This window comes from Xenopus laevis, chromosome 1L (genome assembly GCF_017654675.1).
Source record: "Xenopus laevis strain J_2021 chromosome 1L, Xenopus_laevis_v10.1, whole genome shotgun sequence".
NCBI lineage: Eukaryota > Metazoa > Chordata > Amphibia > Anura > Pipidae > Xenopus > Xenopus laevis.
Genome location: NC_054371.1, coordinates 64961738 through 64977713, shown reverse-complemented (window position 1 = coordinate 64977713; position 15976 = coordinate 64961738). Strand labels below are relative to the sequence as shown.

Below are 15976 nucleotides of genomic sequence, written 5' to 3'. Positions count from 1 at the left end.
TTGCCTTGGCTGCATTTTTAAGGGGCACAGTGACATGCATGGTACATTAAATGCTCTGTGCCCTTTATTACCCAGTGCCCATGTGCCATCTGCATAATTGCTGCTGCATGCATCCTATACATTTCTGGGGAGCTTCTGTTCCCAACACCCCCACAAACTTCTATTGGTGGTCTAGTGGGAGTGAGGCTTGCTGGTGCTGGTGAGGACACACATGTCAAATATAATCCCACTGGTTTCTAGGAAGGTTTATACCAGGGCTAGAATTAGCCTACTCCACATTATAATTCTACAGGTCCTGTCTGCCTGCCCATTAGAAGCAGAGGCTCCGTATGAAGGATGGGGCATTTGCTCTGCCCACTTAATTAAGCTATTACTAGTAGAGGGTGAAGGACAAGTGTCAAGACGTGCCAGTTTTGTTAAAAGAAAAAAATGTGATTGTGTCTGTAAGGTTGTTCAAAAGAATTAGATATTCGAGATTACACTTTGCTAATTTATCCCCTTAGTGAAATTGAGGTCTGAAGATTTCAGATAGAATTCAATTAATTTAAAAAAAGGGAAAAAGAACCCCTCTTCCACCAAAGCTAAAAATCCCACAGTGTTAATCCAAAATGACACTGCATAAGGTACCACCCTTAGTTTAATTTGTGTCTGTAAGCTTGATAAGTACTGTGTATGTTTGGGTTGTTTGAGTGTGTTCATGTTTGTATGGCAGTGAGTATGCTTGTGAATTACATGTACATATGTGGATTTACAGGTATGAAACACCTCATATTACATCAACAGTTGGAGTCATTTTGGGGTCATTATGGCTCGAAAGCACTGTATCACTTTATAAAACACAAAAGCCATGAATATCTTGTAAATGATATCCTTATTAACAGTGACTAGTGATGTCATCAGTTATAAATGGTGAGTAGTGATATAATGTTTGTCACATGACTATTAAAACTTGTCTATTATAATAAATAAAGTACCCTCTATTGTAAAATATAAGGATATTAGAAGTAACCTCGGAGTTCCATGACCTATATAAAAGCACTCGGCCTACAGTATGACACACGCAAGCCCTTAGCCCAGCTCCTGTAATGTTATAACTAGAGGCAGCAGATCCTGAATTGATGATAGGGCCCAGGATGTATTGGGAACTCTGAGGGGCAGTCTATGAAAAATATTTTATTCCTACATATTAATGGGGCCCTAAAATACTGTGGTGGTGGGGGCAGTAAGTTTGAGTTCCACCTGGGAGCACATGCCAAGGCCACTTTCAGTACAGGCACTTTGTGACTTGCATGGGGTCATGTCCTCACTGAGCAGACTCTCCTGTACTTTCAAGGGAACAGCATCCTACCGACTGTCACTTCTCCTGCACTGCAATTCCCAGATTCCTTGGCAAACATTCTCTGCGTTCAGCTAAAATTCTTCTGACATGAAAACAATATTGTATTTAGTCCATGGAAGTAATATTGTATTGTATTTAGTCTATGGAAGCAATATTGTGTTGTATTTAGTCCATGGAAGCAATATTGTACTGTATTTAGTCCATGGAAGCAACATTGTATTGTATTTAGTCCATGGAAACAATATTGTATTGTATTTAGTCCATGGAAGCAATATTGTATTGTATTTAGTCCATAGAAGCAATATTGTATTGTATTTAGACCATGGAAGCAATATTTCATTGTATTTAGTCCATGGAAGCAATATTGTATTGTATTTAGTCCAGGGAAGCAACATTGTGTTGTATTTAGTCCATGGAAACATTATTGTATTGTATTTAGTCCATGGAAGCAATATTGTATTGTATTTAGTCCATGGAAGCAATATTGTGTTGTATTTAGACCATGGAAGCAATATTTCATTGTATTTAGTCCATGGAAGCAATATTGTATTGTATTTAGTCCAGTGAAACAATATTGTATTGTATTTAGTCCAGTGAAACAATATTGTGTTGTATTAAGTCCACGAAACAATACTGTATTGTATTTAGTCCAGGGAAGCAATATTTCATTGTATTTAGTCCATGGAAGCAATATTGTATTGTATTTAGTTCATGGAAGCAATATTTCATTGTATTTAGTCCATGGAAGCAATATTGTATTGTATTTAGTCCAGGGACAGCCAAGCTTCAGTCCTCCATCACTTTAAAAGTTGAACTAAGCCATTTCCCAGCCTTGCCTGTCGTGGAATTGTGGGAGTTGTAGTAAAGCGAAAGCTGGGGGAGTCAACCGAGGAATAAACACTTTCTCTTCGCCAGTTCTCAAACAACATACTAAGTGCCTCCCCCTGGATGTCATGGTCCCGCCCTCTGTTTCTGACACACTCCCTCCTTGTGTATCTCCCTCTCACACACTGTCTCTGTCATCCCCGCCTCCCCCCTTGCTCTCACACTCACACTGTTGTCACTGCCTTGGCTTCAGCCGCCTTCGACCCCCGCCCTCACTTCTCCCGGTGCCAGGAGCACATTCCGGCCGGTTAAGGTAAGGGAGCCTGTTGTACCGGAGTAGTGTTTGGCGGAGGAGTTTCGCTGCACGGGCTTTGCGAGCTGTTTTGCTGCAGCGTGACGGGGTGGGGGTTAAGGAGGCTTCTGGGAGCCGGGCATGAGGGGGAATCCCAGGCAGCGGCAGACATGATGGTAGCGATCAGCCTGGAGTAGTAGTAATAGTAGTAGTAGGTATGGGCTAGCGCTTCTCTCACTGCCGTCATGTGTATATTTGCCCTTTCACCTCGCCTGGGTTGGAGGAGCCCTTGATGTGAGCAGCAGCAGGGGATAGAGAAGGGGTTAAAGCATAAGGCAATGCCTCCTCCCTGACCATGTCCAGCCCCAGCAGCAGCAGTCAGTGCACAGGGGATAGGATGAGGATAGGCTGAGAGTAGGATGAGGGTGGGTGTGGGCTGGAGCTTGGTGTCAGCAGGGCCTACATGTTTGTTGTGTGAGCGAGTCCAGTGTGTGTGTGTATGGGTGGGACAGTTGGCATTTCCTCCGTGTCGCTGTGAAACCCACCACTGCCGCGGGAAGTATGGATGACACACGTGACTCGGCCGAGGTTAGTGACTGCTGTGACAAACTGATAAACGGACACTTAGAGGAATACTAGGAACACTTTCACTTCGGGGAGCTCGGTCCCTCCCCCTGTTCCTCACTACATGGGCACAGGAGCCTGGCTGCTTCTACATCACCGTGTGGACACGGGCTCAGCTCTTGTTTAGTGGCCGGGCACGGGGCATTGTTTCACAGCATGACTGCCAGACTCCTCTGCACCCTGAAATATTATTAATAATAATAATAATTGCCTGCTAATCCTAGCTTCCCTTAGCTGCCTCTGTTTTATCAGGGCGTCTGTATTATATGTTCTGTACCTGGCAGGGCCCCACAGCAAGTTTATTTTAGGGCCCCCCAAAATATCCAGAAGTTATCCTGTTCTCCCAATTTATATTGAAATTGCACATTAATGGGGCCCCTATACCTCATGGCCCCCCCCTGCAGCCATAGGGTCTGCTTCCTCTATAGTTTTGCCCCTGCCTGGCAGCATGGTTACTTATTACTATATGATAGGAATTACAGCAACTTGAGGTAAGGTAGCACCTGCTTTGGTGCCTGTTCCTTTAAAAGCTATATTCCCACCTCCGCTAGGTGTTGCCAGCAGTGGGGCATGTGCCCTATAAGCTTCTGGGGAGCAGGAACTTGCCTGCAGGGTGAACAGTTTTGGAAGAGCAGCAATGGAAAGCAGGTCACTTTGGAAGCTCCTCCCCAGTCTGTCACGCAGGTGTGCGTTACTGTGTTTGTATCTGTAGGGCAGCGGGTGTGTATTTGTATGGCAATGGGTGTCAGCACATGAATGTTTTACCTTTGAGTGGGCTTACCTGTGTAAAAGACAAAGTGTATGGCTACAAGTGGCGTTACATGCAAATATATTTCTAAAACCCTGATTTGTATATAATTGCATTTTCATGTGTAGCAGGGTATAGTGCAGAGTATGTACACTTCAGCCAGATCAATAGATACTCGTGTTCATATACATACTATATATAGAACTGTTTATGAAGCATCTTAGGCCTGGGGGCTGGTTAGTCAGACACTGCTTTATTGGCTAAAATGCACAGTACTGTCACAGGGAGGTCTAAATCATGTTGTTGTGTGACCAAAAATATATTTGAAAGTAGCCCTGTTACCTCACAATTAGGGCTGTCACCTGAGCTTTATATTACAGGATCGGCCAGTAAAAATAACATCGATGTTAATGTTATTCATTGGGCAGAAAAATAAGATAAGAAGTTTGGTCATTTTCCACAGAAAAGCTTCAGCCCTTCTCCCAATATGGTTGTTAGGGATTGTTTGACTTTACCTTTTGTGTGTATTTGACCATGTATGATTTCATCTTACAACATGGGTAGTGGTGCGTGTATGGCAATATATATGGTTTTACTTGCTATCATGGCTACTAGGTTTATGTGTATTTATAAAACAAAAAGCTAATCCATAGCACTGTAGTTCCTCCTCGTGTGAGATGCTAAGGCTGGAATAATATTTCCTTACATCAACTGCAAGGGGGTTTGATGGCTTTATCCCACAGCATTGCCACTGGGGCCTGCATTCTGTGACACTCACAACATGGAAAGTGGAATTTGCTTGGGAAGTGCTATGGCTTATAAAATAAGCACTGCTGGTGGCTGAGGTTGCTGCAGCCTAGTAGAGATACAATTCTAATATTCCACCTGTTCATGCTTTTGTTTTAGATGTGGAAATAGATCGTATTTTTATATGGACAATGTACTAAACAAAGGGATTGTGTTTGTCATCTGTTAAATGTTATGAGGGTAGACCGTTCATAAAAATTAAAGGAGAATAAAAGTTAAGATCACCGGGGACTGCTGACAGTTAGGAACCCCCCTTTATTATGCAGTGTTTACTTACCTGATACTCTGGACAGATGTTCCTGTTGGTACTTTGGAGTGAGAACCACAGAGCTCTTTCCTTCCTGCTTCACGTTGGATGCACATGCGCAGTAAAAAAGCCAAACTTTAAAGGAACAGTTCCTTGTAATAATAAAAAGTGGGTAAATAGACAGGCTGTGCAAAATAAAAAACAAATTCTAATATAGTTAGCCAAAAATGTATAAAGGTTGGAGTGACTGGATGTCTAACATAATAGACTGAACACTTCTTCCTGCTTTGCACCTCTCTAACTCTGAGTAAAGGCCCCCATACACAGGCCGATAGCTGCCGACAGACCGAGTTGGGTGTGGGGCCATCCGACAGGCTTCCCTGATCGATATCTGGCCGAAAGTTGGACAGATCTCGATCGGGCAGTTTAAAAAATCCCGTCAGATTGCGCCCGCATCTGTGCGTTTATGCTGTCCCGTGATCTGACCATCCGTATCATATACATTATGATCCGATCGTTGGGCCCTAGAGCCCACAATCGGACCAATATCTCCCACTTCAATGTGGGCATGTCGCCAAATGAGCGGATCTCTACGTCTATGGCCACCTTTAGTCAGCGACTTGAAGGGGGCCACATGGGACATAACTGTTCAGTGAGTTTGCAATTGATCCTTAGCTTGCAGCTCAGATTCAAAAGCAACAGTCATGAACCATTTGTCCCCCCTCAAGTCACTGATTGGTTACTGTCTGGTAACCAATCAGTGGAAACCAAGAGTGCTGCAAAGCAGGAAGTAGTGTTCTGGCTATTGTGTTACAATGTAATTGCGTTAGACATCCCTTCACTCCAGTCTTTATACATTACATTTTTGGCTAACTAACTATATTGAAAACATTTTTTATTTTGTAAAGCCGGTCTATTCACCCAGTCGTTGTTTTTTTACTGAACAATTCCTTTAAGCAAAAAAACATGCATTTTGACTACTGCACATGCGCTGCCCTGAGGCCATTGAGAAACGAAGAAGCTGGAGAAGACGACAACTCTGTGTTGCTCCCTGAGAAGCTACCCAGGAAGGTGCAGTTTTATGATAACAGGAGCGCCACCCAGTTGTATCAGGTAAGTGATTATAATCACCGGGGTTCCTAACATTTGGCACCCCCCATTAATTTCCCTTTTCCTTCCCATTTAAAGCTCCCATGCGATGCAGAACCATAGTATCCATGATAGTAAAATCATACAAGGACACGTATGTTGTGAATCGTCAATGCTTTTCAGTGTATTGGGCCCTTCATAAGCACTACTAAGGTCCAGGGCCTACAATTCGTAGGGCCCTTACAGTAGTCCTGCCTGTTTCCGTTGATGAATACCCTGTGCGATAAGGAGGGGGTATCCTGGTTATCACTTGTTCAGCAAACATATAAAAAGCCCCCATGCCCATGCAGTGATGTAAAACAAGTCGTATAAAGTGGGGGAGCTACAGAGCCCTCAAAACTGAAAATGTTCCTAGTATTCTTGTAAGTCCCTGTTTACCAGTTTATCACAGGCGTCCCTAACCCCAGCCAAGTCACTGTTAATGGTTTCCAGGGGTTCCAAATGCCATGGTTTCCCACGACTGTGGCAGGCTGTGCACTACACCAGGATGGATGAACCTTTCTACCCATGCCCTATGCGTTTCGTATCTACATGGTACTTAGTCATGAGCCATGCGAGTAAAAAATGCTTAGGGAGTATGGAGATGCATATATACTTTTAATTATGATCAATAAGCTTTTTTTTTTTTTTTTCCAATGGTGCACTGTTTAAAAAAAGGTTTTTTTTTTTCTGAAAAGCGGTTTTGGTAGAGTTGAATGGATACAATTAGGTAATGTGACGCTAATTATGTAAATTGTTGGATAATGAACAGCTGAACTCTTACTAGTAGGTATAGCAATACATATCATGAGCAATATACTGAGTTATTCGTTTTTGATTATGGTTGTCCTCTTAATATGAGTATTGCTGGTATAGAGGCCGTGCAATAATATGTAAGCGGTTTGTTTGGTTTCTTTTATTTTTTATGTTTCATATGTGTATTTTTTTGTCTCCCCACTCTTTAATACTTTACACTTCATAATTCCACTGTATATTAGCACAAAGCTATTACAATTGCACTGATCGCTTTATTGTCATTCCATTTAGAAGGTTATAGTTGTTACATTGTTTTTTGCGTTGTATAATATATGGTTAGTACACATTGTATCTATTTTATCAGTGGTTCAGATTACCATTTGTAACGCTGTTTTAGACACTTTACTGCTGACTTTGTATGGCAATATGGTTGAGAATATCACTATTTATATTTATTGTCACAATGTTCACGTCATCATGGGTTCCCGCCACACACCAGTATTTGAGTGGGTGTTTGTTATATGTCTTCACTTTGAAGAAAGGCTGTGGACACAGCCGAAACGTTAGTCTTTGCCGTTTAATAATTTCTACTATTTATAGTGTAAGACCTGTGAGTGCGACCACTCTCCGTTACCCTATTGCCGCCTGTAATACATTTCACTCTTTCATTGAAATTGCTAATGATTGCGTATATATCCAAAAAGATTACATTTGAGCATTTTATGAAGTTTTTAATCTTCATATCCAAAACTGCTGTTTCATCAGGTACATATATTAAAACGTGTAATGCATGAAATTGGAACTTAATGGTGTGGTTTAAATTTAAGTTAACTTTTAGTATGAGATATAATAACTATTCTTATCCACTTTTATATTGGTCTTTTTTTTTATATTGGTTTTCGTCATTTGTCTCAAAATATGTTTTATTTACATCATACCAAGGGGGTTATGTAATGTAAGGTGCAAAGTTTGTACAGTTCTTATCACCTATAGTAGCCAGTCAGCTTGTAGAATTTTCTGGTCACCTGTTTAAAGCAAACATCTTATTGGTTGCTATAGGTTGCTGTGCTCTCTGTACTGGAAACCCTCCACACACCATGCTGGGGCATGTGCATGATGAGATAGTGTCTCGGCTCACTCTGTTAGCCCTTATTTCTAGCTCACCTTTTCTATTATACCAGTAAACCCCCGATTCTCTAAAGAATCGTTAATGAAAGAATGGTAACAACAGTGAGGCAGCAAAATGCGATGGGTGCTGATTCACTCGGCATCCCCAGGCAGCAACTGGCGACGCTAATTTGTGGGGATGTAGAGTGAATCTGTGCCTATTGCTTGTTATTACCTATCTGCTATTAGAATTCTTAAATTTTGAGTTTATTGGTAGTAAAGTGTTACTGAAAAATTTCTTTATAAACAACATTTTTTGTGAAAATGTTCTCCTGTCCTTGAATGAGTTCTCCCTGGTGAGCTGTACTTAAAATCTTGACTTTAACATCAGATGAACGCTGCACTCTTGAAAATGCAACATAAAGTTGACCATGACCAAACACAGGCTCAGATAGGTAAATGCCGACTTTATCCAATGTTTGTCCTTGTGATTTGTTGATTGTCATGGCAAATGCAGCCTTAATGGGGAATTGTCGTCGTTTAAGTTTAAAAGGTAATTCCTGGTCAGAACTGGTAAGGTCAATTCTGGGAATCAAAACAGTATCACCGCTATGGGATCCTGTAAGCACTTCTGCCTTGATAACATTTTGTCTCATGCTCTTCACAACCAACCGTGTACCGTTACATAAACCTTGCTTAGTGTTAGGGTAGGGGCACACGGCGCGATTTCGCCGCGATTCTGCGCTGGGCGAGTTGTCGCTGCGTTTTTTAAGCCGAAATAGCTTTGCTAACTTTGGCGCTGGCGTCAATGCAAATCGCGGCGAAATCGCTGCGCTAATTCACACGCGGCGATTCTTTTTCTACTGTCGCCCGGAAACGCTCAGCGAGGCAACTTCGGACGACAATAGAAAACGAATCGCCGCGTGTGAATTAGCGCAGCGATTTCGCCGCGATTTGCATTGACGCCAGCGCCAAAGTTAGCAAAGCTATTTCGGCTTAAAAAACGCAGCGACAAATCGCTTAGCGCAGAATCGCGGCGAAATCGCACCGTGTGCCCCTACCCTTAAGGTTTCTTAACAGCATGACTATTGTTCCTACTTTGAGTATAAGATTGTGTTGTGGTAATCCAGCATTGTTGATAGTGTTTAAATATTCTAATGGGAAGTTAAGTTTCTCACTTTCGTCTTCAGAATCAATACAGTCAGTACTCAGAAAGACACAGCTTTGTCCAGGAAGTAATGCAATCACTTGGTTGTTTATCATGTCAACATCAATATTTTTTGGAGATAATATACCCCGTTTTGCTAAAAATGGCCACCCACGCAGGTACGCAACCGGTTCCCCTCCTAGAGTGACGCTAGCGCCGCCATTAGACAAACTTGCAAAGGAGTAGCAAGATGGCCGACGCTTATACAGACTTTAGTGGGCGGATGACAAACTCGCAGAGGAGTAGCAAGATGGCCGACGCTTATACAGACTTTAGTGGGCGGATTTGGCAGTGGGCGGATGACAAAGTCGCAGAGGAGTAGCAAGATGGCCGATGCTTATACAGACTTTCGTGCAGGTACGCAACCGGTTCCCCTCCTAGAGTGACGCTAGCGCCGCCATTAGACAAACTTGCAAAGGAGTAGCAAGATGGCCGATGCTTATACAGACTTTAGTGGGCGGATGACAAACTCGCAGAGGAGTAGCAAGATGGCCGACGCTTATACAGACTTTAGTGGGCGGATTTGGCAGTGGGCGGATGACAAAGTCGCAGAGGAGTAGCAAGATGGCCGATGCTTATACAGACTTTCGTGCAGGTACGCAACCGGTTCCCCTCCTAGAGTGACGCTAGCGCCGCCATTAGACAAACTTGCAAAGGAGTAGCAAGATGGCCGATGCTTATACAGACTTTAGTGGGCGGATGACAAACTCGCAGAGGAGTAGCAAGATGGCCGACGCTTATACAGACTTTAGTGGGCGGATTTGGCAGTGGGCGGATGACAAAGTCGCAGAGGAGTAGCAAGATGGCCGACGCTTATACAGACTTTCGTGCAGGTACGCAACCGGTTCCCCTAGTGTGACGGTGAGCGCATCTGCCTCCCTAGATCCTAACCTTCCAGCGGTCGCCGCCTGAGTGAGCAGGAAAGAAGAGGCGGCGGGAGGCAGAAGGAGACGGTGAGCGCATCTGCCTCCCTAGATCCTAACCTTCCAGCGCATCTGCCTCCCCGATCCTAACCTGTTCTGATCCTAACCTTCCAGCACATCTGCTAATCGAAGGCCGCATCTATGTCTTTCGGCTGAAGTTGCGCGCGCATCTCATAGATCCTAACCGAAGTTGCGTGCGCATCTGCCTCCCCTCCACTCGGGACATAGATAGGCCTTCGGTTAGTATATAGGATGTGCCCTTTAAAGGGGTTGTTCACCTTCCAAACACTGTTTTCAGTTCAGTTGTTTTCAGATTGTTCACCAGAAGCAAAAACTGTTTTTCCAAAATCTAAGTTTAATTCCCCTGTCTTTGGTGTTTGAGTCGGGCAGCTCAGCAATTCAAGTGCAGATTCTGCTCTGTTACAATTTTGCAACATTTAGTTGATACCGTTTTCAGCAACATCTCTGGAGTATTAGCAACTATTGTATCTGTTTTAAGACTATGGACACATGCGTTTTCATGGTGTGGTTTTTAAAAAAGGCTTTCCTTCTCCTTTAAGTGGTTCTTTCTGTTAATATTGAAGCAACATATGTACATATTCTCATTTAAAACTAAAGATGTATTGCACAGCAGGAAACTTTAATAAAGTATCTTGCTTTTTTTCTCTAGGTCTGAAAACAATTTTGCAAAATACTTTTCCGGATTTTATTTGGAAACGGATTAACAGCTGAATTTACTGCATTCTGGTATGTATCATGTTGGACAAGTTTGAGTTGCTACTGGAGGCTGTGTACACACAAGTATCTCTTTGTTGCTTATGAACTGGGTTACTTTATATTCTCTTGTTTATATACAAGAAGGGGACCTAATGATTTCATGTTTTTGAATTACCAACCCTAGTTATTCACATGTATTATTTGAATTGCTTTTAGTTTCAATGTGAAGTGAATTTCTTAATGCATGTAGGTGTAACATAAGGCCAGAAATGGTCAAATCTGGCATTTTTTATGTGTTTGATGTGTGTATAAAAGACAATAGAATAAGATAGAGAGGAGTGTGAGAGAGCTTGATAGGGTCAATAAGCATAACATCATAAAGTACACAAATTGTAGTGCTAAAATGTAATTTTTTAGTGCTTCTCTATCTTTCCAAGCCCTCTCCTGTTCATAATTTGTTTTTTCCTTTAATCCACGATCTGGTTTCTAGGGTGATCGGTGCCCTTAAAAGAGAACACTGGAGGGGGGGGCAAAATATTAGGCACCCCTAGTGATTATAGTTGCTTACCTAATGCGGCAGGCCGGTGCTTCTGTTTACTAAAAACTGTACTGGCACAGGGTATTTTTGAAGAAGCTCTTTGTTGCCACGTTCTTTGTCTTCTTATCGCTACACCTGGGTCAGTGTCTCGGGTCCTGCCGCTGGAGCAGCCCTTTCCATTCACAGGCTGGCTGTTGCTCTCTGATTGGTCGGCTCCCTCGGAGTGGGAGGGGGGGCTCAGCAGAGCGCAGTAGAAAAGTCCCTGGCTGCTGACTGATGCTCAAAACTCACAAACTTTTCCCGGTGTGCCCGAGCCTGCCAGCGCCTTAGTGCAGCGCCCTCACAGCACCAGGCCATCTTCACCATTGCCAGCACATCTGTCACAGAGCCAGAGCTCCGGTGCCGGGTGAGAAGCTAAAGTATCCAGCAGCAGATAGCGAGGGAGGAGAAATCGTGATTTTAAAGTATAATATGTCTTAGTGATTTTATTTCGTTGTGTATTAACAAATTTTTTTAAAAAAACAATTGATGTTACTGGTCCTTTAAATGCTAGCAAATGTTAGAAATTGTTACTGCAAGAGATACTAAAGCATCTCTCACAAATGGCAGGCCCTTGCTCAGCAGGCCAAGCTCTACAACATATTGTACTTAACATATCAAGAAACAATATTCCTGCTTCCATTAACAGATTTTTTTGGCATTTAAATCTCTTGAAATTGTTGGGCCTCTGGGATATTGTAATTTCAGTTCAGATTTATTGATGAGAGGTGGTGCGTTCTCTCAACACCTTTTTATTACCATGTTTTTTTGTAATTTAGTCAATGTAGTGAAATATTACTGCTTTAACACATTATAATGATATGACATTTATTGTCTCACAGGAAATGATAGGGACTTTAACAACATCTAAGCTGGCAAAGTAACGTCGCTGGTATTTAAGTTCTCTCTAAATAGCATAAAGTGGGGAATGAAACATTTCTTTAAGTAATGAAGTACTATAATAACTGGCACAAAAACTAAAAGAATCTGCAGATTTCAACCACATTTTGACTGCATGTATAAGTAGCATTATATAAATAAAAATTAAATACATTTTACTAAATTGACATATTTATTAATAAGGCCCTAGGCCGACAGCTGAATATAGTATGAGAAATAGTTTACGACAGTCCTTCAAGTACTCAGAATATATAAGCACAGGAGTCTGTTCCACTTTGAAATACAATATTTACAGTGTTTACAAGGGTTAAGCATTGCAGCATTAATGTTACACTATGGGGGCAAGTGCAAGGCCTCTCTGGCAGTCGCATACACAACCTTAAGCAATAAGTGATTTGTGTATGACTAAATGGAATTGAGCATGTACAGACAGAACCATGGCAAACTATGCATCTGGTTGGTATTTTAAGCCTCTTATAAATTAGTGGGACCACAAAAAATGTGTAAAATGCTGGAAAACTTTAAGTCAGAGTATGTCAAATTGAGGTTTCACTTTAATTTCAGCTACTGCAGTGGTTCAATGTGAATTGTATATCTTTGTTTTTTGCCACATACTGGATATCATTTCTAAGCAGTGGGCAAATTTGCTTCTGGGCAACCAATCGGATGATTGCTTTCAGTGCTTAACTTGCAGCTAACTGAAAAAAGCTAATCTGTGATTGGTTGCTATGGGTTACTGCCCAGGAGCAACAGAGTTTATAAATGAGCCCCACTATGTTTATTTTGTCCAACTGTGCTGCAGTGTAGCAAAAGTAGTGAGACAATGGCACTGGGCCTGTTTCTGAAATTCACTCTTAGCTGTGCTATGTGATTTGGCAGTGGGACAGTTATGCTCAGTGCTTTGTAGGCTTGCCAGAGACTCCCATGATTGCTCATTTTGACATTTACACAAAGTTCTAAATGCTCATGATTTGCAGATGTGATACAGCTGCTTTTCAAATGGGTAAAATTTGCATCGATTTCAAAAGCCCAATGCATAAATCCCTTTTGTGGCTGAGTTTCCATGCTGCACCACCTTAGGTAGATGATCCCCTACTGTTGTGTAGTGAATGGTGTATTTACATGACTTTGCACAATTATAAAGTATTGTCTGTTCTGTTTGTTGCAGCTGGTAACCGGGGATGAGGGATTTGGTAATGGTATAATATTGCCTTAGCAGTTTTGCACGTTGTTTAAAGCTTCGCTCTGTCAGTCATTGACTGAATGTGTATTGTTAATTGTATGCATTTATAGATTCTCTAGATACTACAGAAATAAACATGATGTGTGCTACATCCCCTGGCTTTTGTTTTTCATTCTCTCTCCGACTTAGCTACAATTGAGTCTCTATAATAGGCTCCACTTAGGCACTGCTTCTCCTATGAAAACCACAAACAAATACTTCATTGATATGGGTAAATGGAACATGGAAAGCCTTTGTATTTATTATTCAGAGTTTTCCATGTTAGATGGTATATTTTATTACAGGATATAATGCAAGTCACTGTAATCTTATTGTTTAGCCTTTTTAATACAGGAGAATATTATTTGATTATCGATAGACAAACTACATGGGCTATGGTTTTTTTTTTTCTTTGTCTACTTGCAAAGATCTGGTTTTGAGTTGTGATTTAAATTGGTTTGTTTTTGTGATATCAACAGTTTCATCTGTTCGTTACCTGATGGGATTTTCCAACCGACAGTATATTTGGTAAATAATAGTAAAAATATTGGAACAGGTCAACCGGCTATTCACTTGGCATCTCCTATTCAACTCTGTATGATCAGTTTAACTCCGGGTATGAACATCCTTGATACACAGACTATACTTGGAAGAAGTAAAAGATAGTACAGGTATGGGAACCTGCTATCCAGAATGCTGAGGACCTGGGATTTTCCGGATAATGGATCTTTCTGTAATTTGGATCGTCATACCTTACGTCTACTATAAAATCATTTACACATTAAATAAACCTCAGAGGCTGGTTTTCCTTCCAAAAGGATATCCTTTTTTAAAAAAAATTGGATTATTTAGATAAAATGGAGTCTATGGGAGACTGCCTTTCTTTAAATCAGAGCTTTCTGGATAATGGTTTTCCGGATAACAGAAATAATACATCCAATATTATGTATGACAGGATGGGACAGAACCATCCTGTGAGCCACACTCAAATGTGAAAGAGGTTGGAGAGCAACATAAGCATGGGAAAAGTTATCGGGTGCCAAATATGGGCTGTGATTGGCTATTTGGTAGCCCCTGTGTGGACTGGCAGCCTAAAGAAGACTTTATTTGGCATTACCCCTGTTATTTATACAATTAAAACTTGCTTCCAACCAGTAATTCAAAAATAAGCACTTGCTCTGAGGCCACTGGGCGCAACATCAAATGGTTAGTTGAGCAACATGTTGCTTACGAGCTTCTGGTTGTGGATCACTGGGCTAGAAGCTGGGCAAGCAGACATTGCAACCTGTTTCTGGTTCTTTGGTAGTGATGATGTTCAGCAGAACTATCCAGTTTTTCTCTGGGGCGATGTAGAGTGCTGCTATTGAGAAACACCTCTTTAGGCCTTGGTTTTCCTACCACTGCAGCTCAGAAATAGGAAGGTTTTACACTGCAATTTCCTGCAAATCCTGGCAAACCGCTGCACATATACACAGAGGACAGCAGGATTGTGCACCATACAGTTTGTCATCTGCTTAAAAATGAGATGCTTTGTAATAAATAGTTTTGTACTGAAGCTCATTCTCCTCCTTCACAGCCCCTCAGTGATTGCCCCTGACTCTAGGCATGTGAACGAGATCGGTTCTGTGACCTGGATATTCCAGCAATGATCCCAGGAATGGCTTATGTTGCCCCTGGTAACCTGTGGGGATCTGCCGCCTAAGGCAAGTTTCTCATGTTGCCTCATAGCAGGAGTGCCCCTGTTCAAACTCAGGTGTCTGCTGTTTGAACCCTTCGTGTAACCCCCCTGACCCATCCCACTACACCCTGCTGCACAAAACTCACCAATCCGTGTCCCTCCTGCCCTACCTCAAGGTGCCAGCAGCCCTTCAATTGTTTTATACATACCACATTTTATCAAAGTGAAATTATTTAGTTATTTATAGTCCTATAATACAAACAAGAGCCATGAATATCCTGTAAATTCAGCAGAAGTACAAAAAGCACTTGTGCTGATCCAGAGAGGACTTCTGCCCTGGAGATCTTGCCTAGTACAAGAGGCAGAGCACATTGTCAGTGGGCATCGTCCAGCTATGTGCATAACCCTGGCATAGGGCTGGTGGCAAGTATAGGGCCCCGCTATGGTCTGTGTCTTTCATTCAGTCTCAACACACACTCCCACCCCACCCAGCCTGGAGCTTAATTTAGCAAGAGAATTCCCAGCAGTAGCCATGCTTCCCTCAGCAGTTCACTCAGGTGGCTATACATAGGCCAATGAAAGCTGCCGACTACAGACCCAGTTGGCACCTTATGGGTAAATGTATTGGGGGCCCTCCTGACTACCTGCCTGACTGATATCTGGAAGGTCTGAAAATCCTTCCGGGTGAGGACCACGTCTTTGATGTGGTCCTTGCAGGTCTCTGTAGACCTATTGTATTATTATAATGTATTTATAGAGCGCCAACATATTGTGCATCGCTGATGACTTGATAGTATGATCTGGTCAGAGGCCCCTAGTAGGCCCAGTACATGGGTGATGCAATTGAGAAGAGATTCAGGTTCTTATGGTGACTTTGCC

At 42.2% G+C, this 15976-nt stretch overlaps 1 protein-coding gene across 4 annotated transcripts in view; it reads left to right on the top strand.

Moving 5' to 3' along the window:
* Positions 1-1881: 1881 nt before the first annotated feature.
* The window catches only part of elf2.L (E74 like ETS transcription factor 2 L homeolog), a 58647-nt gene continuing 44552 nt past the window's right edge, over positions 1882-15976 (top strand). Inside the window, exons 1-2 of one of the 4 annotated variants that reach the window (XM_041579644.1) lie at positions 1882-2477; positions 10674-10750. The gene's annotated coding sequence lies outside the window, so the exon portion shown is untranslated. 4 annotated transcript variants of the gene reach the window in all.